The 26,955-nt window shown below is 41.9% G+C and overlaps 1 protein-coding gene across 3 annotated transcripts in view; it reads right to left on the bottom strand.

Annotated features, from left to right (window-relative positions):
• TEDC1 (tubulin epsilon and delta complex 1) overlaps nucleotides 1–26,955 on the bottom strand; it is a 181,694-nt gene that overhangs the window by 140,008 nt on the left and 14,731 nt on the right. The window lies entirely within an intron of this gene.

Raw genomic sequence — 26,955 nt, forward strand, 5'->3', positions numbered from 1 at the left:
GCCCCTTTTAAGGCTCTCTGGATGCCAAGGACCATTTATAAACTACTGACTTGGCTGGATCTAAATATATTTTGTGCCTGCACAACACATTATTAAACATCTGTCAGTAACCACAGGCAGATAACAGCATGTCACCCCAGGCAGAAGTCTAGACATGCTTTGGATCAGGACCATGATTTTCTTTGTAGTTAAAAAAATCTTTACAATGATAAAACAAAAGCCACCTCAAAAGCTGGACAGGCCCTAATGCTTTAAACCATCGTAAATGATTACAGCAGCATGAGCACTTAAACTGGCAACAAAGTAGTGTCACTTATGAAACAACTTCAGCCGTCTTTAGTCCTTAAAAGATGACTGGTGACTACTGATGAGTTGAAAGGTGACCACTTAATAGATGCATATTTAGATTATTGCTCATGCATGTACTTAGTACTAATGAACACTCACACTTAATGACTTTTCTGTGCCCATGCACAGTAACCAATTATTAATTGGCCTAGCTGATATCCAACTAAACTGTTTTCATATTTTGCCATGGAAATTCTTCTCAATCAGAATGATTTACATGCCAATATTTTAAAGTTCAACCATTCAAGTTTCGCAGGAACGTGTGTGACAATTATTTTAAAAAGGAAACATTTTTTCCCTCCATTCTCCCCCTGCTCAAAAATTAATTTTGCTCTGTTACCTCCCTTCCCCACCAAAAAACCCTCACCACACCATTGGGAACAGACAAAGCAATCCTCTTTGCTCTATAGAAAATCAAAGAACAATGGTGTTACTGGAGTAGGCTAGAATAGAAATAAAACAAGGCCTTAAATTATATAAATTGTTCATCACAGAACAGATTTAAAAATGTTATTAAAGTTAATGTTTACACAAGTTAAGAGGGAAGGTATAGTACATATGGGGTCAGGCTTGGGTTATGAGGGATTACAAGTGTCAGTTACAAGATTCATAAGATATATACATAGTACATAACCAGGACAGATTCAGATTGGGGTGCGGGAGTTTTTAAGATGTCAGTGGACAAATGATCTCGGGTATGCCACCCATAGAATTTATTTAGAGTCCAAGTCAGTATTGGTATAGTGAATAAGTACATGGGTGGGGTGCGTCCCTTGCTTGGTCAGGAAAGGAAGGAAGTGGGTTATTTCCCTGACTGGCGGTCTGTACATTTCAACGTGGGCAAATATATTTGCAGTCAGGCAATAATACACGATATGGGAAGTGTTTCTTAGTGCTAATTATTCAAGTTGGGCTGCTAAGAGATTGGTGCCCTGGCCCTGAGGTGTAGGACTCTGGGATTGTCATGCCCGTTATTATACCTTGTCCCAGTGGGCCCCCTAATCAAATGCTGCTCAATATCCAACTCTGCATTACCTTTACTTTTCACACTGGAAATTGTTGCAAAATACAACAGATTCAGGGAGATCCCAAGGGACTCGAGGTAATCTGTTTTACAATACACTGTTGTCTGCAGCACTTCACAGAAACCTCTGCATTGTGTGGCAGCACCACATTTTCCTGTAGTTTTCCTTACCTTTTTAATTCACAGATACCACCTCTTCATGTTTCCACATGTTTCCATCATGTTTCTTCATGTTTCCATCAATAAACCTATGTGCTGGTAAAATGGCATATTCTATAACCCCATCCTCAATAAGCAATGGGAAGTTCAAAGACCTCTGCTCTCCACATTGCTGTAAAAAACAGGCTGAGATGCTCTTTTGTGACTGTGAGCTGCCATCTGTTGGTGAGTTAAGGAATCCAAGGATATACCTATACCTATCTCATAGAACTGAAAGGGACCCCAAAGGTCATCGAGTCCAGCCCCCTGCCTTCACTAGTGGGACCAAGTACTGATTTTACCCCAGATCCCTAAGTGGCCCCCTCAAGGATTGAACACAACCCTGGGTTTAGCAGGCCAATGCTCAAACCACTGAGCTATCCCAGCCCCCTGGGATAGCTGCCTCGTGCTTTTGCTACTGGCTTTACACAGTAAAGGTGCAGAATTCATCCAAAGGTGAACTCTCTGCTCCCATATTCATACACAAACAACTAGCTACTTCCTTCAGATACCACCAGGGTGGATAAAAATCAATTTTTTAAAAAACATCAAAACAATCAGATTTTTTTGATAAAATCCTTTTTGAAGAAAAAACCTATCTAAACATAGTTTTAATTAAGATACATTATAGCTCAAAGATATCTCCAATAGTTCATGGATTAGGGACCCAATCTTATGGGGGTCACGGGGCTTCTGTATAGATTATTTAGGTTCATTTTTCTATCTACCCAGTGGGACTCAGTACTCAGTCCAGAAGATACCAGCAGAGATGCTTAGTTTTGCAGTTCTCAAACTGTGGATTTGTGTCTCCAGAGATAACATGCTTGTTAACAGCAAACATGTTTTTAAATAAATTAATAAATAATATAAAGAGGTGAGAAATAAGAGACCTCAACCCTATTGTCCCTCTGCAAATTTGTGTACACAGAGTCAATCCCTTACCTCTCTCTAAAAGTGCAAAAAGTTTCAAAAAGTTCAATGAATAGAAGATTGTTGGGGGCGGAATAGATCTGGACAAGGAGAAGTCTGGACATAAATGTGAGAAAGGAGGGACAGGCAGTAGAAACAAAAGTGAAACTGTATGAGCAGCATATTCGAGAAGTCTTGAGGTCTTTCTGAGTGTAGCCTTCATTGTTTTGAGATCTACCATCCTATTCTCTCTCTAGAAGGGAAAACCTATAATGGCAGCAGACCGTAAAAGAGACCCAGTTGGGGAATATTTTAATGAAGTTCCTCTACCTGTGGGTAAGACAAGCATGTGTGCATAATGCAAACAGTGCAAAAAGAAATGCAAGGCCTGGTTGCCCAAATGAAACAATATCATGAGAAATGTTCCTTCTCAGGAGGAAGCTGCGTTGAAAATGATGAAAGGAACATATCTGAAATTGCAGGATCTTCAGGATGGTAAACTTTTTTATTTCATACTTCTTTCTTAAGGACTGCCTGTCTTCCTTCTGGACTATTCTTGAATTCTCATGTTTGAGCAAAAAATATAGTTGTTACTCTATGGTACTATTATTTTAGATGCAGTTGTGATAAAAAATAAATAGCTGAAATAGGCAAATCTTCCTTTTACAATTTCAGTAAAGTAGTACTGAGTGTCAGTGAATGCAATGAGTAATACTAAATGAGCAGTATGGTAATAATAATTAAATAACTGCATTGACTTATTTTGTCTAGGAGAATCCATCTGCAACATACAGGATTCTGAAGACTATCTACCTTCAAGATCACCATCATTTTCTATAGTTTCAGAGTTACATCATGTATGTCACATAGCCACAGTATATCACCTGTAGCAAAAAGAAAACAACCATAGGTAACAGAGTGGTAGCCGTGTTAGTCTGTATCAGCAAAAAGAATGAGCAGTGCTTGTGGCACCTTAGAGACTAACAAATGTATCTGGGCATAAGTTTTCATGGGCTAAAACCCACCCACTAAAACCTCCCTCGTCACTCAATTACAGACCTAAAAGTCGCAATTCTCCAACAAAAAAACTTCAAAAACAGACTCCAACAAGAAATTGCAGAACTGGAATTAATTTGCAAACTGAACACCATTAAATTAGGCTTGAATAAAGAGTGGGAGTGGATGGGTCATTACACAAAGTAAAAACTATTTTCCCATGCTAATTTTTCCCCTACTGTTACTCACACCTTCTTGTCAACAGTTTGAAATGGGCCATCCTGATTATCACTACAAACGTTTTTTTTCTCCTGCTGACAATAGCCCACCTTAATTGATTAGTCTTGTTAGAGTTGGTATGGCAACACCCATTTTTTCATGTTCCCTTTGTAAATATATCTTCCTATTGTATTTTCCACTGCATGTATCCGATGAATTGGGTTTTAGCCCACGGAAGCGTATGCCCAAATAAATTTGTTAGTCTCTAAGGTGCCACAAGTACTCCTCGTTCTTTTAACCATAGTTAAGTTTGTGATCAGAACCAGCAATAAAGAGGTAATTGATTAAAAAATTGCCCGGTTTGTTTATGCAACAAACTCTCCTTTCCATATGATTGAAAACCCACACTTTATTTACATGGTTCAGTCATTGAGACCAGGATACAGTCCACCCAACAGAGCAGATATCGGAGGCAAATTGTTGGATAGAGTGTATAAAAGAGAAATTGAGGTCTAGAGCAGGGATCGGCAACAGGTCTAGAGCAGGGATCGGCAACCTTTGGCATGCGGTTCATCAGGGTAAGCACCCTGGCGGGCCGGACCGGTTTGTTTACCTGCTTCATCCGCAGGTTCGGCCAATCATGGCTCCCAGTGGCCGCGGTTCACCATCCCAGGCCAATGAGGGCTGCGGGAAGCGGCGCAGGCCAAGGGATGTGCTGGCCGTGGCTTCTCACAGCGCCCATTGGCCTGGAGCGGTGAACCACGGCCAGTGGGAGCCACGATCAGCCGAACCTGCGGACACGGCAAGTAAACAAACCGGCCCGGCCCGCCAGGGTAAGCCCCCTGGCGGGCCGCGGGCCAAAGGTTGCTGTTCCCTAGTCTAGAGGGTGAAATTGTTAACCTGAGTCTTGATGGGTGGAGCAATGTCCACAATGATCCTGTTGTATGTGCTTGTGTGACAACAGAAGAAGGGAATGTCTTCATTACAGAAACAATTGATACATCAGGAAATACACACACAGCAGAATACTTACAAGAAGTAGCAGTAAAAGCTATAACAAACTGTGCAAAAAAATTCGAAGGTCTAATACGCAGCTTGGTCACAGACAATGCTGCAAATGTATCAAAGACGAGAAGAAATTTAGGAGAGAGTGAAGAGTGTCCCAAACTAATAACATACAGTTGCAGTGATCACCTGATGCACCTTCTAGCCAAAGTCTTCAGTGTTCCAGAAATAAAGATTAATGTTGTTTAAATTGCAAAATATTTCTGCAGCAGCTGCTCTGTAAAAAGTGGGAGGAACCAAGCTAACTCTCCCACAAGACGTGTGATGAAACTCAGTAGTGGACTGTGTGGAAGAAACGAACTCCACTCTCAGGTTGGAAGCAACAAAATCAGAGACAGCTTTATTCCGGACATGCAATTGCAAGGGAAGAACACAGCTGACAGAGAGCATCTCTGCCTCAGTTTCTCCAAAGTACAAGCAAAATCACACAAGCATTTATACCTCTTTGTGACGTGCATTAATTAAAAACATCTGCATTTTATTTAGGCTATTTCCTAACTATTCCAGTATTTTCTCTCTCTCTTCTCAAACATCGTTATCTCAAGGCTAGGTCACACTGACTATTCTGCTGTTTTCCACTCGCTTCTGACGTGAGCCCTGCTTCTACAGGTCTCGCGATATTAGGCTAAGACTTGACAGAACAGTTGCTCTGTCTCGGACACTTAAATGGCTGCACTTAAACCCTCTCTTTCTTTCCCTGCTTCCACACTCCCAGCTTTTGTGCTTCCTTTAGCACAACTAACATTCTTATACCTCCAATTGCATCAAGCCTTGTATTTCTGTTTCTAGCTCAGGAGGATCAGAATCAGCCTATAAATTTTAACTGGATATAATGATAATGCATGATTAGTGTGAACATGAAAGGTATTTTTGTTAGTACATCCCTTACAACAACAACAACATATTCCTAGACTAAACAAAAGCAATACAAGCATTAATGTCCCCATTGTAATAATATGCTGGGTTTGTTTCATTGCCTTAATTACATAGCACATTACATCATAATTAGTACACAAAGTAGACACTCTATAGGCTGTATGAAAAGCATGTTTTTCAATTTGATATATATTCTGAAGCACATGGATTTGACCCTGTAAGTCAGAAATTTTCCGAACCTCTGGTAGGAGTGAGCGTAAATTTTGAAACCGATCGGGTATCAAAGTGGTCTAATTAAAAGAAATCTGATAGCTGAGATCTAATTGTAGGGCTTTGTCTGCTGGCCAATAAATAATGTGATTTCTTGCGGCCGTGGTGAGATTAAAATACATGTCTAGCAAAGTGGTGGCTTTAACATATACACAGCTACCATTAGCTTGGAACAGCAAATGTCCTGTCAGGGTAGTTCCTTGTTCCATACCTTCCCAACAAACTTTGTCAAACACTATGACAACTTCCCCTTGCTTCAATTTCCTTACGCACTGAAGCTGGAGGGGTTCTAAGGGCCATAATGTCCACTGAGTCCCTATTCCAATCCAAATATCGGGTGTTATTCCAGGAGCACTAACAACAATTTGGCTAGGCATACTAGGTGGTCTAATCTCCCAGATGTCACGGTGAATAATCCAGTCCCACAGGCATCTCCCCATGTACCCGACAGGATTCAGTATGTGGGAACCCACACCCCTCCTACCGGCCCATATGCTTGGGAGGAGCATTGAGAGTACATACAATTCCAGACTGAAAATCTTCAAGTATGTCTCCAGGGCCACAAATCAGATGGCATTCCTGAGGTATCTGTAAGGGTACTAGGCCACACCTCATGCTCAAGATCACTCTGAATGGCCATCAGCCGGTCATTCAGGAAATCCTGAATCTTTGAACATGACCGATCCCACTGCAATTCCTTTCCTGCCTCAGTGATCTTCAATACCATCTCTGCCAACAGCTCCTGAGTCACTGAACTAAGGGCAGAAACAACATGTAATTCACCAACTCCAGCTTGCACCTGGGTCAGCTGTGCTCCAGTAATAAGACCAGTGGCCTTTTCTAGTTGCCCTAATTTCTCATCATGTTGTTGGCCCTTAAGAATATTCAAAATTGTTGCTGCACTATTTGTACCATCCCATAAGCCTCTTTTCTTCCTAGAGACCTGTGCTCTTTGCTGTGCTAGCCAAATAGCAGCCCCCTTTGAGCAATTTGGATACATGAAAGTGATTTGAAAGCTGGATAGGGGCAGGGTAAATTTCCAAGTCCCTAATGGGGCATTTATTATTATTAGATATCCTAGTACATCTCTCTTTGGTACAGTACCGTACCACATCTGTTATTTAACTGTTCTCAGGTACTTTCAAGAGGCATTAACATTAATGGCATAGGAGGGGTATATTGTAATATGGTACAGGTTAGGTTATTAATTACTGGGACCATCTCAATACAAATAAAATTTCCAGTGGCAGAGCACTATATCAAGAACTGGCCTAATCTGATGGCAGTCTTTGAACAAAATCATGAAAAAATAGATGACACTGTCACAGCCAAAGTTCTCAACATTGGGCTTAAGACAAATGTTGAACACATGCGGAGTACCCTGAAGCCCATTTCTGTAGCCTTGAACAAAATTCAGGGAAATAGCTGTTTTATTGCTAACACTGTTGAAATTTGGAAGGAACTGATTAAGATCTTAAAAAGAGAAATATGCAATGACAGAGTTAAATTACAAGCATTAAAAAAAACAAATGGGACAAGCACTATCTCCAGCTCATTTTCTTGCAAATATTCTCAATACTTGGTACCAGGATCAAACTTAACTGCTGAAGAAGAAGAGTAGTTGGCTGTGACATGGACATCCAGCAATCATCCCTCCATAATGCCCACTATAATAAACTTCAGAGCTAAGGGTTAATCATTCAAGAAATATATGTTTGCTGATGATGTTTTAAAGAAAAAGTCACACCAGTGAACTGGTGGAAGTCACTTAAGCACTTGGATTCAGAGACTGGTGAAGTTATAATCTCACTTTTAACAGCAGTAGCTTCTTCTGCTGGTGTAGAAAGAATATTTTCTTCCTTTGGACTAACTCATTCCAAATTGAGAAATCGTTATGGACCTGAAAAAGCAGGAAAGCTTGTTTTTCTTTTCCAGATTATGAACATATCGGAAAATGAAGGTGAAGACCACTGAGTTAGCTGCAGAAGCCAATATTTTAAGTTCCTCACATTGACCTGGCTAATATAGTCGATTTAATTTTGGGGTTGTTTTTTTTTTTAATATTTCATTTAACTATTTTACTTTAAAACAATTTTAACAAAAACAAACCTGATTTTAAAAAACTTGAATGTTTAACTAAATTCAAAAATTCATATGCTTGTTTTGTTAAAATATTATATGTTTCCTGTTGAAGAAAAACATCCAGAATACATAGCATTGTTGTTTTAGTTAAATAAAACAATTTAAATGTCTGTCTGGTGATGTTCTCCTCCTAATACAGCATGGCAAGAAAATCCTCCAAGTATTAATGATTAACCTGTTGAATTGGAGATAGTTCACCTCCCAATGACTTCATAAATATCTGCTTCAATTACCTTTGGTAAATTAAATAACCAAATAATCATTTATTTTCTGATATAGCTGTAGAACTAATCTGAAAAGTTTTCAAAATAAATCACTTTAAAAATGTATAGTGTGTACTTTCTAAAAATGAAACCTACATCTATCTCTGAGGTGTGAATAATATGTATTAAGGTTACAACAACCAACAAGTATGCACTTTTATGTAGAAATCCATAATTAAATCGAGTCTTCATACAGCGTATATTAGGGCTTATTTACATGTGAAAGTCAATCTGGAATAAGGTAAAGTGTGAATTTAAAGCAGATTAACTATTCCTGATTATCTCCATGTGTGAACACTCTTATTTCATAATAAAATAAGGAAAGTTAATTCAAACAGGGAGTTAAGCCTGGTCTATTCTAGAAAATTAGGGTGGTTAAACTATGTTGGTCAGGGGTGTGAAAAACCCACATCCCTGAGTGCGGTTGTTATGCCCATCTAAACGCCTGTGTAGACAGCATTAGGTCGACAGAAAAATTCTTCAACCTAGCTACCACCTCTTGGGGAGATGAATTACCTACACCGATCGGAGAACCCCTCCCATCAGAAGATACAGTGTCTACACTGAAGCACTACTGTGGCGCAGCTGTGCTGCTGTAACATTTTAAGTGTAGCCAAGCCCTTATATAATCAGCGCCCCTAGAAGCTACCAAGAAAGAAGGCCAGTGGTGCCCTATAGCTGCTCTCACTTGCACTGGGAGCTGGTTCAATCCCAAGCAACCAAAGGACTGGAGGAATAGTAAAGTTGGTTTAGGACTATGTTTGCCTCACCCTTACACATGCTGAGTTTAGGATTATACTCTCAGATTTCACCAAGATAAAGGATACTGCCACCTTTAAAGTCCCTCCCTCCCACCCTCCACATTCCCCATATGCTCCTCTCCCAGCAAGAAAAGCCGAGGAGAGAGTGCAAATCCTGCAGCATGTGCTGAAGGTCATCAGATCTGGGTTTGGACAAACAAAGATAGTAAGCAACTTTCAGAACCACTGAATCAATGACATCTCATTGAGACTGTGCTATCACCAACACCCTCACAGTTGAAGTAGGGAGCTACCTTGACAGCCTCTGACAAATGCATCTTCCATGGTATCACAAAGGAAGAAAGGTAATCTCTCTAAATGACAAGGCTTGTTTAGGGCTTTATAGACAATCAACTACTGGACAGTGCAGTACACAAGGTGTCAGTGAAACAGGCTCTCTGCAAAAAACACTGCTTAATAAGCAGGCTTCTGCACTTAGCCCTCTGCAATTCCTGGGTAGTATGATGATGCAACCCCATGCAGAACATATCACGTGTAACTTCAGATTCAAGCAATACTGTGCATATTTGAAATTCCTGGGTTATCAAATAAACTTGCAAACTCAAATGAATGGTGAATGTGTAATGCCTAAAATATAAGCCCTTCTCATCATTTCAACAGACATATCAAGACGACTATGCCTTGAAGCATTTGTTAAAAATTGTAAGAGTGTATTCAGTACATCAGACAAAAGTAATGCTATTTATTAACCACATTTCATTCAATTTGCCAAAGGCCCTTGTATTCACCGGATAAAAAGTCTGAAATTCTGAATGAAAAAATCTCAATTAGTAATAACTGTGTGTGTCCGTGAGAGAGAGACACAAACAGGATGAGTAAGGGAATATCTTTTAGGACCAACTTCTGTTGGTGATGAAGACAAGAGCTCTTCCTCAGATCTGTGAGGTGTGTCTCTAGAAACATACGCCTACCACACTGGGGCCTGATCTCAGCTGAGGGTACATCAACACTAAAATAACAAAACTAAAAACTTCACGGCAACAACTGTCAGAGCTTGGGTCAATTGACTCGGACATGCACTATGGGACTAAATGTAGTGCTGTAGATGTTCACACTTGGGCTGGAGACTGGGCTCAGACCAATCTGCTTTGGTGGGTTTCAGAGCCCAGGCTCCAGCCAGAGTGGGAATGTCTATGCTGCTATTTTTAGCCTTGTAGCAAGAACCTGAAGGTATGTCTACAATGCAATCAGACAACCTCAGCTGGCCCGTGCCAGCTCACTCAAGCTCACTGGGCTCAGGCTAAGGGTCTGTCTAATTACATTGTAAATGTTCAGGCTCCGGCTGCAGCTCAAGCTCTGGGGCAGTGGCTCTCAACCTTTCCAGACTACTGTATCCCTTTCAGGAGTCTGATTTGTTTTGTGTACCCCCAGGTTTCACCTCACTTGCTTACAAAATCAGACATAAAAATATAAAACTGTCACAGAACACTATTACTGAAAATTTGCTTACTTTCTCATTTTTACTATATAATTCTAAAATAAATCAATTGGAATATAAATATTGTCCTTACATTTCAGTGTATAGTATATAGAGCAATATAAAAAAGTCATTGTTTGTATGAAATTTTAGTTTGTACTGACTTCGCTAGGGCTTTTTATGTAGCCTGTTGTAAAACTAGGCAAATATCTAGATGAGTTGAGATGAATTATTTTTCAAATAGAATTCAGTAACAAAATCAGTGAAAAAAAAATCTGAGCAATTTAAAACAAATACATTAAAACAATAAATTAGTGGAACAGAACTTAACAAGGAGAAAGAACATTCATGTCTATTTTACCTGCACATATAGCAACTGGGGCTGTCACAAGTGTATGTGAAGCTGTGGTTGTCCTTAATGTCCTCCGGGATGGAGTGATAAAGGTAGGGATGTGGCCCCTGATGCCATGTGGAATGCTGGAGGAGGTGCGGGGGGAGGTGCTGCAATGGAGTTTTCCATGAATTGTTGAACCTATAGGTCCACAAGAGTCTGCAGCATTTGTTTGCTGCTGGAGAAACCCCATTATGTCCTGGTGCATCTCCCTCTCCTTCTCCTGCTGTGTCTCCTGGGCCGTTTTCCTGTCTGCTCTTTCCTTCCCAATTCTGTCTGCAACATTCACCCTCCAGGCCCTTTGCTCACTGTCTGATGCAGCCCTGACTTGCAGGATCTCACTGAACAAGTCATCCTGAGGCCTCCCTTTTCTCCTCATCAGGCTCCAGCATTCCACCGGTGTGGAGCAGGAACCGCTCAGTGCCACAATGGCAGCAGTTGCAGATAAAACACATACAGATACCATTGTCAGTACAGTCACAATGGAAAGTGAAAGTTATGATTCAGATCTCCCTTTCCTTGCTCACGTTTTAAACCAGACATGCTTACTGACACTTCTGATTCAGAGAGCTTGTGCATGGCACCACTCGCAGCTCCAGCCATGGTGAGCATGGCCTGCTGGCATGACGGAAATGAGGAAGGAGTTGCTCAGTTGCATGAAACTATGAGTATAGGGCAATGGCACTGAAAACAGGCACTATTTTCCACAGGCCGTAGTGATTTTAGCAGATATCTCACTACTGAGAACCACCAAGGCACAGAGAGTGCAGCTGCTTCTGGCATCCCAAAGCTGCTCGGGCCCGTATGCTGCTATGCCTATGTATTGCAACGGTGTTTGCCGATGTTATCTCTGACTAGTGTAGGAAAGTGTCCTACTACAGAGGAAGAAATAAAGGTTGCAATTCCTAGAAACCTTCGGGAGTACTGCAGTGTAACCTCCATGAAAGTTTCATTGAGATCTCTCTGGAGCATACAAGGGACAATCCTGTATAAACAAGCTGCTCTGCATGGTTCCCCCTGCCTAATCCTACAGAGGAATGTAAAGCAGATAACAATGTTACTTATCTTTGCTATATCGCTACCTCTTCTAGTACCAGTAAATTAATGAAAAGTCAATAGCTGTGTCTGTTAAACTGGAAGCACCATCACTACATCATTGTAATGGGAAATACAAATCCACGCTTACCCGAGCTTCCTTCCCCTGCTTTGGGCTCGTCCATGCTGATCTGCTGGGACTGACTGGACTGTGATGCCGTCTCAAACAGGTCCTGGCTCGCGACATAGCTTAACCCCCTGGCTAGCAGATTCCCCATCCTCTTCCTCCACAGTCCAGGGGCCTGTGACTCGGGTTCCTCAGAGGTATCCACAGTGTTCTGTGGGCAGATGTGGGGTCTGTGCCAAGTATGGAGTGCAGCTCTTTGTAAAAGCAGCATGTCTACAACTTAGCACGGAATTGACCGTAGGCCTCCTTGGCCTTCTGATATGCTGCAGCACTTCCATCGCTGTCACATAACAATGGTGCTGATACCTGTCATACCTCTTCTCCTGCATCCCCCATACAATCTGCTCGTAGATGTCCACATTTCTGGGGCCGGTCCGCAGCTGTGCTTGCACAGCCTCTTCTCCCGACAGGCCCAGGAGAGCCAATATCTCCTGCCTATTTCAAGAAGGAGCCCATCTGGAACCTGGAGCCAGCATGGTCAGCTGGCCAGTTGCACAAAACAATGGAGAGATGCTAGATATGCTCGCCAAGCCGGACAATCAGGAAAAGGCATTTTTAAAGGGTAGGGGAGAGCCTTCAGGCCTCCATGAGCCTGGGCAGTGGAATCCACAATTTTGACAAGAGCAGTCAGAGCCAGGCATTGTGGTACAACTGCTGGAAGACTGTTAGGGTTGATACAAGTAAAATAGTATCTACACTCAGACTGAGTTGACTTAGGTGCATTGACCATGGTTCAATTCTGCTCTGGGAGGGGATGTTACTGCATTGGTGGAAGACAAATTTAAGTGTAGACACATGCACAACTGGGTCGATACAATGTAGCTTACTTCGATCTAACTTTGTACTGTAAACCAGGCCTGAGTTTATTTGGTCTTGCTGGGGAGAAACAACTATAGCTGCAGGAGGCATAAATTCAATGGTATCACTAATAATTTCTTATTATGAGATCACAAAGAGGGATCTGATTTAAGATGTACAGTAAGAAGCAGGAGCTGATTTAATTGACAAAACTAAGATCCAATGTCCATGCAAATTTCCCTAGTAACAAACAAGAGAATAAACACCACTATCACCCCCTAAAAACCAGCAGCAGCTACACACACTTAAATTAGTTTCCATTTTAGAGATAATACTGGTGTCAGCAGTATTCCTCATTGTAAGCATAGCAAATACATAATCACACAGAGTACAGCTATTATTTACACAAGTCATCATTTATTTACAGAATGGGAGAAAGTTGCGTTTGTCCCTTCCTAAAACACAGCACTAGTAATTAGGTTGCTGTGAAAGTGAGATTTATGTGCAATGATCAGGGCCGGCTCCAGGCACCAGCTTAACAAGCAGGTGCTTGGGGCGGCCAAGGGAGAGGGGCGGCACGTGCAGCAATTCAGGGGCGGCAGATCCCTCACTCCCTCTAGGAGCGAAAGACCTGCCGCTGAACTGCCGCCGCCGCTGATCGCGGCTTCCCCTCCCCCCTCCCCCAATTACCGCCGCCGGTCGCGATTGCGGCTTTTTTTTTTTTTTGCTGCTTGGGGCGGCAGAAATGCTAGAGCCGGCCCTGGCAATGATTACATAAAACTGAAAGCTATAATCCTATTACCATTATATATTTATCCTGCAGTATACTTTAAAACTGTTATGATCTGGCAGAGACTGTAATCGGGATTCTAAATATCTTTGGTTTTTATTAAACTCACTACACCCAAGAAACTTAAAACATCCCAGGCCTGATTTGCACAAGGCCTAAGCACACACGACTTCAAATGAAGTTATAGGGAATTATAGCTACTCAGCACTTCTACAAATCAAGCCCCTATTCTTTACATTGGACATAGAAAAAACCCATTCTGCTTGCACACAGTGACTGAATAGGCAGCAAATAGCTTTTCCCAGTGCTGTACATCCTCAGCTGAGCCTGCAGCAGCAGTGATGCTAAGATATGCATTCCAAAGTGAGAAACTATGGTGCAAATTCACAAATAATTAAACAAAAAAAGCCATGTTAAATTTTCCACATTTTTAAAGGCAAATATTTTTATTTAGAGAGATTGTAAACAATACAATTTTTTTAAAAACCTGATAAATTTGAATATTGGCTGCTGCACAGAAGTGGCAGCATAAGGGTCCCAGAAAATTCTTGATCTTTCAAGGTGACTGTCATGGACAGATGGATGCCCTGAAGGTCTAAAGCAGACACCTGCCATTTGAGAACTTTTACAATAAATCTGACCCACCCTTTCATTGTTCTCATGTAGTGGTAAAGCACTTAATAGTGTTCCATTAGTAAGCACTTACTACAATACAGTAATGACGTAAAGTGAATCAGCAACATGAATGAAGGGAACGAGACAAGACTAAAGGCATGTCTACACTACAATCTTAAGTCGACCTATGTTAGGTAATTACTGCAATGGCTGATGTCCACAATACCCTCCTCCACTCAGTTACCAGGAGTGCTTCCACTGACTGAAGAGGGGCAGTGTGGTGGGGCTAAGAGGCAGAGCTCTCAGCTCTGCACAGCCCCCCCACTGGGAGCCCAGCTGTCCCCCGGGGGCTTCTCGCCTCACCACTCCCAGCCGGGGGGAAGCCACCTGGGGGCTTCTCACCTCTAGCTAGTAAATCCTCACCTGGAGTCCAGTCAGCTTCCGTGCTCCTGGCAGGGAGCAGAGACCCCGTGGGGAGCGGGAAGCCCAAGCAGCAGCCCAAGCCAGGAGCCTGGGTGGTAGCCCAACTTGGAGCGGAGACCTGGCAGCAGCTGGGCTGGGGAGCCTGGTGCTGCTTTCTTGTCAATTTCACAGCTACAGCAGAGCCATGAAATTGACAGCCAACAGCCAATGTGAGGAACCCAATGTCTACAGGGACACTGCATTGCCTGAACTACACCAACATAAGGCATATGCCTCTTGAGGAGTTGGAGTTATTATGTCGGTGTAGTAGGGCACTTACATCGGTGGGAGCAAGGCTGTAGCAGAGACACTGAAATAGTTAGGTCGACATAAGCTGCCTTTTGTCGACCTATCTCTGTAGTGTAGACCAAGCCTAAGTTAATGGTTTTCTCTGAATGATTAGGTTTCTGTTTTGCAGTTTAAAATATTAGATGAAGGATAATACATCATCTCCAACACACACATCAGGCAATTCATTGTTATGTTCCTCACTGCAACTCAGCCACATTGCTCATAAGTAATATGTATTTTATACTACTCCAGGGACACGCATTTCCTCTCATATCGCTGTGCAGAATTATGCTTGGAAAGGTTTACAAATCCCCCAAAATTTGGTAATGGTCCCACCAAAGCATTTCCAGACTTTGTTAAAAGCTGGTAGTTTTTGAAAACAAATGTTTAGTATTAATGGTAATGCTTCTTTTTTAATGTTCATGGAGGAAATGTTTAATAATTTAATAAAAAAGGTAATTCTCAGATAAAAACTACATTAGGATGGAGCTAAAGCTGAGAATATATCAGGGCAAAAAAATTACAAGAAACAAGCATTTCAAAGCCAGGAAATTCAGAGATCAGGTTAAACTTAAAAGAAATCCAAACAAGTTAAGATCTGCAAATGCTCAGTTAAGGTATCAAATTAACACTAACTCATCCGCTGTAGTGACACCCCGGGGGGTGGGAGGGGAAGAGGAGGGAGAGAAGAGAGATGGTAATCAGAATATTGTGATTTTATGAACTATTAAGGCTAGCAATATGTTTTAAACCACTAAAAAGCTAGAACTCACAGCATGTGATGCTCTGGTGATGCTCTGCATGTGCACTAGTAAAAGTTACCTTAGTGGAAACAAGCATAAAGATTTCTGAAAGTTTTTACCAATTTCTAAAAAAATTTTAAATATGTCAAAAGTCTAAGTCTATGGCAAATTTGATTTCTCAAAGAAAACCTTGAAGTCTTAAAAAAAAAAAAAAAAAAAAAAAAGCACCACACAAGAAAAAATGAAGACAAAGTACCTGAAAAGTTCTGCAAGAAGAAAACATTTTAATGCCCAAAAATTCACTTCTGGGATGAGAAAACAAGTGTAAAGTAGTCTCAGACCAAATGGAATTTTTTCAGACATTTAAGAACACCTGAAAATAGGATCTTGAAATGGAAGTGCTTCCTCAGCAAGAACAGTACTGTGCATTTAAGTCGGCAAGCTGCTGAGAACTCCGGCCAAAACCAGCTACACACTTTAATATGTGCATAGCTAGAAGTACGTGTGTAGTCCCAGTGAAATCAATGGAGTTACACCACAGTAACCAAGAGAAGAATCCAGCCGTACTATGTTTATCTTAAAGACATAACAGAAAGCCAAGAACAGCAGTTACTACTGCTTGTTCAAACAGAAATAAATGTAAGTTTAAACATTTTGCACATAGTGACAAGCCTATCTACGGAGGCAGACATTAAGAGCCCATCCTGTCAAGGGAAAAAAGCAGTTAATCCCTAATTAATCTGCAATGACAAATCTTCTAGATTTTAGAATTAAATTCTGACTACTCTACCAGAACAAGCTATGTCTGTCTCACAAATAAGATCTGAAGCCCAGTAAATAGCTCATGATATGCCAAACACCATACATATCAAGAGCCAATTATATTAATTCCGTTCATTTGGTCTCAAGCTATTGCTGTATGACTCTTCCTTCTTTGCGGTTTCTTAGCAACACAATTTTGCTCTCATTTGCAGTGGATGAAAATGGCTAAATATTTCCACAGACTCCAAGGAACATCAGACCAATTATTTATTTAAACTGAGACACTGGTGTGCATGACACTTTCCAGACAAACAACAAAACCTCCACAAGGAGTTTATAAACTAAGGCCCTAATCCAGCAAAGATTTATGCACATGTTTAACTTTAAACACATTTTTGTTTTTTCAGGATCAGGACCTAAATGATTTCTAACACAATAAGCTAAGCAGTGGAGAGGGGCTCAGGGAGGGTTATAGCCAGTAAGATATTATGAGGTCTGCTTATTGTGTGTGCTGTCATATATATAATCTTTTATAAATTACGTTAAAATTTGAGGCAGTGGCCAGTAATGATCAGGACGGCTAGCAACCAAAAACGCAACAAAGCTGATGTTTAACTGCTACAAAATAAAACCAGTAAGTGACAGAGGAAAAAAAGAGCCAGTTCATTTCTGTTTATTATTTCATGTTCTGGATTTTTGGTTTCTGTTATCACTTTTTAATTCACCATCTTTGTATATGTGGGATTTTCCACAGCACCAGCTAACATGGAACCAAAATGAATCATAGTGCATGCCATTCTCTGATTAGCTATCCAGTGGTTGCTACTGGGATGTAGTACCAGAAACCCCAGGTTCCCCTCCGAATTCCTGGAGGGAAGCAGCCTTAGCACACTTTCATTTATAATTCCATTGTTCTCTGCCCTGAAAGCCACATGGCTTTTCTAGGGGCTTTGGGATTTTTGTTTTTATTTTTAAACCTAGAAGAATTTGCCAGAGAACTCTTGCAAAACCAGCGACTATGATATCACAACATGAGAGTGAAACCCCAAACTGAGAAGGGAGGGGATTTTCCAGGAGACTGTTTAAAATCCATGACTTGTTTTTATTAAACCCATTCACCTTGTGAAAGATTCAGCCTTCATCGTTATTATTATTTATTTGTATTACCTCAGCCTAGGAGGCCCAGTCCTGGATCACAATCCCATTTAAGCTAGACACTGTATACACACACAATAAAAAGATGGTGCCTGCCCCCATGGGTTTACAATCTACCCCTACTCTCTACATCTGAGGGCTCAGAAAGCTTGCCTTCCCAATTCTCTAGACCTCCGAGGAGTAATCAAGCAGAAACTGGAAAGACAAGACTTGATATTTGGGATATTTCTATCATAAAGACAAGCAAAAAGAACTTTTCAAACCTCCTTTATACACAATAAAGAGCAAGTTGTGTCCCCTTTGCCCAACTGCTCTGCCTCACAAATGGGAAGCGTCTGGGAACTAGAGGATCAGAATTATCAATGATTTCAATGCTTTTGATGCAACTGAAAACTCCTCTGTGAAGAGCACAGGAGCTATCTCTGGACATGTCAACACTAGAAGCACTTTACCAGTATAGCTATACCCATATATTATATTATGCTGGCAAAGCACTCCTGGTATGGACACAGCTTATATAGCCAAAGCTGCCCTTTTACAGGAATAGCTTACCCCACCACCATCAAACAAATCTACATATCCCAATTAAAGTGCAGTTTTGCTTTTATAATTAGGTCCACATTAGGGATTTCTATCAGCATAGCTACATCAATCTGGGCTCAAAGCTCTTCATACTCCTGACCAATACAGCTATGCTAGTAGAAGCCTGTAATGTAGACACAGCCTGTATTTTTATGAATATTGTGGGAACCTCTATTTGATTACACTGGTCTACAATTTTTGAGAAGTCATCTGCTTCAGAGATAAAATGTGCTATTTATTATGTATTTTGATGTGCTGAATTCAAATATGACAATGAAAACAACTGATTGGCTACTGTTTCTAAGATATTTAAGTTTTTACATTTTATGTCTATGTATATTGTGTAGATAGAGTTTTAATCATAAATTGTAAACCTAGGTCTTTTCATGTGTTTATGGTTGCTTTACATGATAATATTTCACCTGTCCTGTTTATGTAACACTTTAAAAATCAGCAAAAGGGTTATATAAATAAAATTTATTATGAAACAAAAGGCAAAAAACTATCATGTACATAGTTTAGTCCTATTCAGTGTCTACTCGGCGCTTCTTGGCTTGTCTCTTGTATTCATTAAATGGAGCATCTCTTGTCACTGTCCAGCAATAGTCTGCAAGCATTGATGGGCTCCATTTGCCCTGATAGCGTTTCTCCATTGTTGCAATGTCCTGGTGAAATCGCTCACTGTGCTCATCGCTCACTGCTCCGCAGTTCGGTGGAAAAAAATCTAGATGAGAGTGCAAAAAATGCATCTTTAGTGACATGTTGCAACCAAGGCTTTTGTATGCCTTGAGGAGGTTTTCCACCAACAACCTGTAGTTGTCTGCCTTGTTGTTTCCAAGAAAATTTATTGCCACTAACTGGATGGCTTTCCATGCCGTCTTTTCCTTGCCATGCAGTGCATGGTCAAATGCATCATCTCAAAGAAGTTCACGAATCTGAGGACCAACAAAGACACCTTCCTTTATCTTAGCTTCACTTAACCTTGGAAATTTTCCACGGAGGTACTTGAAAGCTGCTTGTGTTTTGTCAATGGCCTTGACAAAGTTCTTCATCAGACCCAGCTTGATGTGTAAGGTTGGTAACAAAATCTTCCTTGATTCAACAAGTGGTGGATGCTGAACACTTTTCCTCCCAGGCTCCAATGACTGTCGGAGTGGCCAATCTTTCTTGATGTAGTGGGAATCTCTTGCACGACTATCCCATTCACAGAGAAAACAGCAGTACTTTGTGTATCCAGTCTGCAGACCAAGCAAGAGAGCAACCTTCAAATCGCCACAAAGCTGCCACTGATGTTGGTCATAGTTTATGCATCTCAAAAGTTGTTTCATGTTGTCATAGGTTTCCTTCATATGGACTGCATGACCAACTGGAATTGATGGCAAAACATTGCCATTATGCAGTAAAACAGCTTTAAGACTCGTCTTCGATGAATCAATGAACAGTCTAGTCTCCACTCATCCGGATCGTGAACGATGTTGAGGGCTGCCATCACACCATCGATGTTGTTGCAGGCTACAAGATCACCTTCCATGAAGAAGAATGGGACAAGATCCTTTTGACGGTCACAGAACATGGAAACCCTAACATCTCCTGCCAGGAGATTCCACTGCCGTAATCTGGAGCTCAACAGCTCTGCCTTACTCTTGGGTAGTTCCAAATCCCCGACAAGGTCATTCAGTTCACCTTGTGTTATGAAATGTGGTTCAGAGGAGGAGGATGGGAGAAAATGTGGGTCCTGTGACATTGATGGTTCAGGACCAGAAGTTTCATCCTCTTCCTCTTCCTCGTCTGACTCAAGTGAGAATTCTGGTGCATCAGGAACCGGCAGTCCTTCTTCATGGGATACTGGTCGTATAGCTGATGGAATGTTTGGATTATGCACAGTCCACTTTTTCTTTTTTGACACACCTTTCCCAACTGGAGGCACCATGCAGAAGTAACAATTGCTGGTATGATCTGTTGGCTCTCTCCAAATCATTGGCACTGCAAAAGGCATAGATTTCCTTTTCCTGTTCAACCACTGGTGAAGATTTGTTGCACAAGTGTTGCAGCATATGTGTGGGGCCCACCTCTTGTCCTGATCTCCAATTTTGCAGCCAAAATAAAGGTGATAGGCTTTCTTAACCATAGTGATTATACTGCGCTTTTGTGATGCAAAAGTCACTTCACCACAAACATAGCAGAAGTTATCTGCACTGTTCACACAAGTACGAGGCATCTCTGCTCACTTTGGCTAAACAGAAATGTGTCCCTTTGCAAAATCAAACACTGACAAATAAGACAGCACGACACTGTATGATTTCTAGAGCTGATATAGGGCAATTTGTTCAGCAGAGTGATGTAAGCTTCCTTATGATTGCATCATCCATGACTTCTAGGAATAACATGATGCAATTCAGATCATGTATGACGCAATACCAGCTTCAGATTGCATCATTCATTGTTTTGCCTAAAAAGCAAGTACTGTCCAAACCCAGTCATAGATATATTCATAGATCCAGTCAAAGATGTATTTTAGTTATTTCTGGTTTAAATTGAGATCCCTTCCCTTTAGAACTCACTTATCCTCCGCCATTCCCAAGTCAAGGGTCATATATACTGACCCAATAGCATATCTTGAAAACTAGAGCCAATCAAAAATTTTAAGGATCATTTTCATTCTCACTGACCCAGAATTAGTAAAGTTTGACTACATTTATTTCAGAAGCATTTTGGCTGTAGAGCAGCGTTATGAGTGTGTGACTTCTAAAAAGAAGCCTAAGGGTAACTCAGTTCTATGGGGCTCTGTAAGACCACAGGAAGGTAGATAATGAAGGTGAATTAACCCCAATCTCCAATACGTGATGAAAAAGATAACTATCAGTACCAATGGAACTGGCGGATACAGCTTGTAGTCTTCCTCATCTATAGGGTCAGGAGGAAGTTCTAGTTGCTCTCTTGGACAAGAGAGGTGATGTGACACCCTATTAGATATCACAGTGCCCGGATATCATGCACAGGCATTTCATGGGCACCAACAAGAAGGTCAAAGCTGGGTTGTGGAGGTCCCCAAGGGCCGGGGCACCTTCAGTCCCAAGGAGAGTGTCCTGATTTGGGTAGGAGATGCTGGTTCCAGGAAACTCTTGACCTCCTTGATGGAAGCAAGGATGGTTCCTCCAGAATATCTGATTTTCCAATTATACAAAGTTCAAATCTCTCTCAATTGGTAGTGCCAATGGTTCTATCAAAGTAAAGTCATGGCTAGTAGACGGGAAGGGGGTAGACTTCTCCCAGAGCCAGTGTCTCTTGGGGGAGTCAAAATCTCCCTGGTGAGGGTCAGTCCTGACAACCAATGCAGATCCAGGAGAACAAAGACATTCACTGAAGTGGTGTATCTTTCCATTCTCCTTGGGTCACCCACAGTTTTGTCAGCCCATACAGACAGAGCTGAAGTAGGAAGGTTCTGAGTTGGCAGATCCATAAGGGACTGGGACGGTACCCCCAGTGGCTAAGGTTCCTGACGGATGCTCTTTGTTTGTACCAGCAGATCTGGACAAGACTGCTAGCAATGGCACTGCCAGTGCAGAGTCCGGTAGCAGCGGAGCCTTGCTCCTATGCACCTTTCTATCATCGACATCCTAAGTCTTTGGAAGCTGGGCATGAAGACTTGACCGACCTGGAAGGGGTGAGGGAGGGATCTGTCCTCTTTGGAGTGGACTGAGAGGGGGATCTGCTCTTGTGCTTATGAGACTGTGCCCTACTCTCCTGCAGAAATCCTGACAGAGGGTCCACAGGTATAATCTCCCACATTCCTGCATCAGGCTTCATGGTAGGAAATGTGCTCTTTGATGACTCTGGATAATGTACAGCAGGGTTCATCCAGCCTGGGTCTGATTGAGGCCTCATAGCTTTCTCCATGAGGTGCTTTTTAAGACAAAATGCTTGCACTTATCAGGTCCACCTAAGAAAGGAGCAACAGATGCTGCACCTGGCGAAGATATGCACTTCCCCCAGGCAGTATAGGCAGTGCTCGTGGTCATCACTGATCAGGAAGGTACAGAGACAGCAGATGCAGCTTTTCAAGCTTGGTATACTGTGCATAATCTAATTCCCATACAGTAACTCCTCACTTAAAGTCGTCCCGGTTAACGTTGTTTCGTTGTTACGTTGCTGATCAATTAGAGAACATGCTAATTTAAAGTTGTGCAATGCTCCCTTATAACTTTGTTTGGCAGCTGCCTGCTTTGTCCACTGCTTGCAGAAAGAACGGCCCATTGGAGCAAGCTGGTGGGGGCTTGGAACCAAGGTGGAGCGGCAGCCCCCCTATTAGCTCCCCGCTCCCCTAAGATCCCTGTGCAGCAGCTGCCCAGCAGGCTATCAATTGCCGGCAGTTCAACTGTCCCTCCCCCATTGCCATGTGCTTCTCCTGCCCTCTGCCTTGGAGCTGCTCCCAGGAGCCTCCTGCTTGCTGAGCAGGAAGGGGGGAAAAGGGGTGCTAATGTCAGGGTGTCCCCCTCCCCCTTGCCCCCAGCTTACATTTCCATAGTGCGGGGGGGGGGGACGTGGGAGGGAGCCTTCTGGCAGCAGCGGCTGTCTCAACTTGCTGATCTACTTAAAAAGGCAATGTACTTAGAGTGGGGTCAGCATACTTAAAGGGGCAATGCGCATCTCTCTCTCTCTCTCACACACAGAGTATGTGTCTCTGTCTGCTATGCTATCTCCCCTCCCTCCATTTGTGCTGCCTTGTAGAGTGTGAGGCTACATTAACAAAGTGTTAACCCTTGAGGGCTCAACTGAGTGCTAGTTCATCATTTAGCAAGTAAGGCATTCCCTGGGAAATATCCCATCCTCTTCCACCCTCTGACTTTACCACCTCAACCAAGCTTCACAATTATCGTTGCCGTGTACAGTATTAAATTGTTTAAAACTTATAGAGAGAGAGTGTGTGTGTGTATATATAGTCTTTTGTCTGGTGACCCATTTACATTAATTCTTATGGGGAAATTGGATTAGCTTAACATCGTTTTGCTTAAAGTTGCATTTTTCAGGAACATAACTACAACGTTAAGCGAGGAGTTATGAGCCAGAGGGATCCCCAGGGTGGGGATTCTAACTATCCACTAGCTATACTAATAGAACCATTAACACTAATTACACTAAAGATAAAACTGATAAACTTTGAAATATTTACAGGTTTGAAAACAAAAGAGAAGTTCTGTACACTAAAGTTTCCAATTCAGGCCATGCAGCAGTAAGAAGGAACTGAAGAAGTGGTCGGTCCACCCAGCACTACTCCATGGATACTGTGACGGGTTGGTTCACAGAAACCCCCTTGGGAGCTGCCACCCGATGTGCAAAGACTACCCCTGCTTCTGTTTTCCCTGCCAGCTCAGGACTCCAGCACCCTGTCTTGCTGAGCCAGACACTTCCGTCTGGCTCCAGACACAGATCCAGGGTCTGAATCACTTGTCCCAAAGCTGCAAGTTTACCTGAAAACAGCTCACAGTAGTGTGCTTGTCTTTAGCACTCAGATGCCCAACTCCCAATGGGGTCTAAACCCAGATAAATCCGTTTTACCCTGCATAAAGTTTATGCAGGGCAAACTCATAAATTGTTCGCCCTCTATAACACTGATAGAGAGATATGCACAGTTGTTTGCTCCCCCAGGTATTAATACATACTCTGAGTGAATTACTAAATAAAAAGTGATTTTATTAAATACAGACAGTAGGATTTAAGTGGTTCAAAGTAGTAACAGACAGAACAAAGTAAGTCACCAAACAAAATAAAATAAAATGCGCAAATCTATGCCTAATCAAACTAAATACAGATAATCTCACCCTCAGAGATGCTTCAGTAAGTTTTTCTCAGGCTGGACATCTTCCAGGCCTGGGCACAATTCTTTCCCCTGGTACAGCTCTTGTTGCAGCTTAGGTGGTAGCTAGGGGATTCTTCATGATGGCTCCTCTTCCTCTCTGTTCTCTTCCACCCCTTTATATATCTTTTGCATAAGGCGGGAACTCTTTGTCCCTCTGGGTTTCCACCCCCCCTCACTGGAAAAGCACCAGGTTAAAGATGGATTCCAGTTCAGGTGACATGATCACATGTCACTGCAAGACTTCATTATTCACTTGCCAGCACACACATATACAGGAAGACTCACAGGTAAATACAGCCATCTGCAGACAATGGGAGTCATCAAGATTCCAAACCATCATTAATGGTCCACACTTTACACAATTACAATAGGCCCTCAGAGCTACATTTTATATTTCTAGTTTTAGATACAAGAGTGGTACATTCATACAAATCAGATGATCATACTCAGTAGCTTATAAGCTTTGTAATGATACCTTACAAGAGACCTTTTGCATGAAGCATATCCCAGTTACCTTACATTCACTTATTACCGTATTTTCTCTAAAACTATCTCAGTTACATTATATTGACTTATTATTAAGTTTTTATAAAACCATATAGACTGCACAACCTCACAGTGGTCGGTCCACCCAGCACTACTCCATGGATCCTTGATGCAGAACACAAGCAGAGCAGGGGCACAGATACGGATCAACGGACACTGCTTTCAAAAGTTCTCAAGTCTCAGGTGCATGGAGCACATGTGTACCCATAGTGGAATGCACAGAGGGACCAGTTCTCAAAGGAGGCTAAGTTTACATAAGGCAATATGCTTTAAGCCTTAAAGTTTTTGTTATTTTTAACCTTTTCTCTGTTTGTGCTGCTCCTATGATAAATAAAGCAGACTGTTTTGAACAAGCTGATTTCTGTCACAACTTCTGGAGAAGATTCCATAGCAGGTGTCAAAAACAGATATGGTTGGTCAACATGGGGTACTGTAGACTGGTGATCCAGTCTAAAAGTGAGGTGAATCAGAGTTCCACTCAGAGAGGTGCACATATAAGTCTGCCAGTTGAAAGAAGTACTCAAAAAGAGAGATTACAGATGAAGTTCACCCCAAACCATAACATCCCCCTGAAGAGAATAATTTTGAAGTTTCTCTCCCTCTCTCGTTGAATATTAGCTGTACATTTTTAGAGCTGGAATAGTTATATGCACTGATTTATCAAGACAGTTCTTGTTCACAGTACCCACTGAAGTCACGTGTTCCTTTTTTATTGCTCATGATGTTATTTTGTTTAATGTCAGACCATTCTCTACATGCCTAATAGATGGAATTTTAATTCTTAAAATTATAAATAAAATCAGAAGAGCAAGCCCACATGGATTCACTCCACACAGTTGCTCAAGTGAGCAGGACTTGTAGGAAGAACTTTGCCCATCTAGAAATGCTGATGAACCTCGGACACAAAGGAAGGAGAAGATCAGACAAAGAGAGGGGTGTCTCAGGACTTTTGTTGTCCTCAAAAATCTATAACTCTCAGAGTAAAGTCTCTGTGGCCAAGAAATTCCCTTATCAAGTCTGTGTTCCTTGCTTTCCTACCACATTGTCCCCAAAGGGACGAAATTAGAAGTCCAAAGTACCCGCAGCCTAGATGGAGACTGGAGGGGGTGTTCAGGAGATCTTTGGGGAGCAGTGCCCCATGTCCCAAGGAAGGACATTGGGCAAGAAGTCTGAGCCCAGGAGTGTGCTCTATGGCTAAAAACAGTGACAAGACTCTACCCTGACCTAGTTGGCTTGGAAATGCATAGGATCCAGAGACTGGGTCCACTCACATCTCACTGGTGACCATGCAAAAGAGTACTAGGCCAGGTTGTAACTCTTAGCACTGGTCATTTTAAATTCAGCCTTCGTGTCCTTTGGTGCTAAGAGCAGGGAGTTTATTTGGAGTAGGTGTGTAAGCATGGAGGGAGAAATCACCTTTTATAGAATCATAGGACTGGAAGGGACCTTGCGAGGTCATCTAGTCCAAACTAAGTATTATCTCTAGACCATCCCTGACAGGTGTTTGTCTAACCTGCTCTTAAAAATCTCCAGTGATGGAGATTCCACAACCTCCCTAGGCAATTTATTCCAATGCTTAATCACCCTGACAGTTAGGAAGTTTTTCCTAATGTCCAATCTAAACCTTCCTTGCTGTAATTTAAGCCTATTGCTTCTTGTCCTATCCACAGAGGTTAAGAAAAACAATTTTTCTCCCTCCTCCTTGTAACAACCTTGTACATACTTGAAAACTGTTATGTCCCCCCTCAGTCTTCTCTTTTCCAGACTAAGCAAACCCATTTTTTTCCATCTTCCCTTACCTTCATTTCTTCATTCCCCAACTTATTTCATAACACTCAGGCAGAGTTTAGAGAGTATCATGTGCTAGACCTTGTATGTGAAGTAGAGAATTTTAAATGTAAAGTTATCAAATGTTATTGGTCTGTTCAATTTGCTTGGCCACCGTTACAGATTTCCCAGTTTCACCAGATACAGCAGATTCCCAGCTAGCCTTAGCTCGCTCCAGGGCATGCTTTCTGCACAATGACATCTTTTTATTGGTGGAAGCATAACAGTAAATCTCACTACTCCCTCAGGAAGGCTGAAAGCTCATTAGTTACTCAATGAATAGGGATAGCTACTATTAGGCACTCAAATATTTCTTAAAATGCTGTTTGCCACTTCCTGGCATATTCCACACACTGAGAGAGACCT

Source organism: Trachemys scripta, chromosome 8, assembly GCF_013100865.1.
Source record: "Trachemys scripta elegans isolate TJP31775 chromosome 8, CAS_Tse_1.0, whole genome shotgun sequence".
Lineage (NCBI taxonomy): Eukaryota > Metazoa > Chordata > Testudines > Emydidae > Trachemys > Trachemys scripta.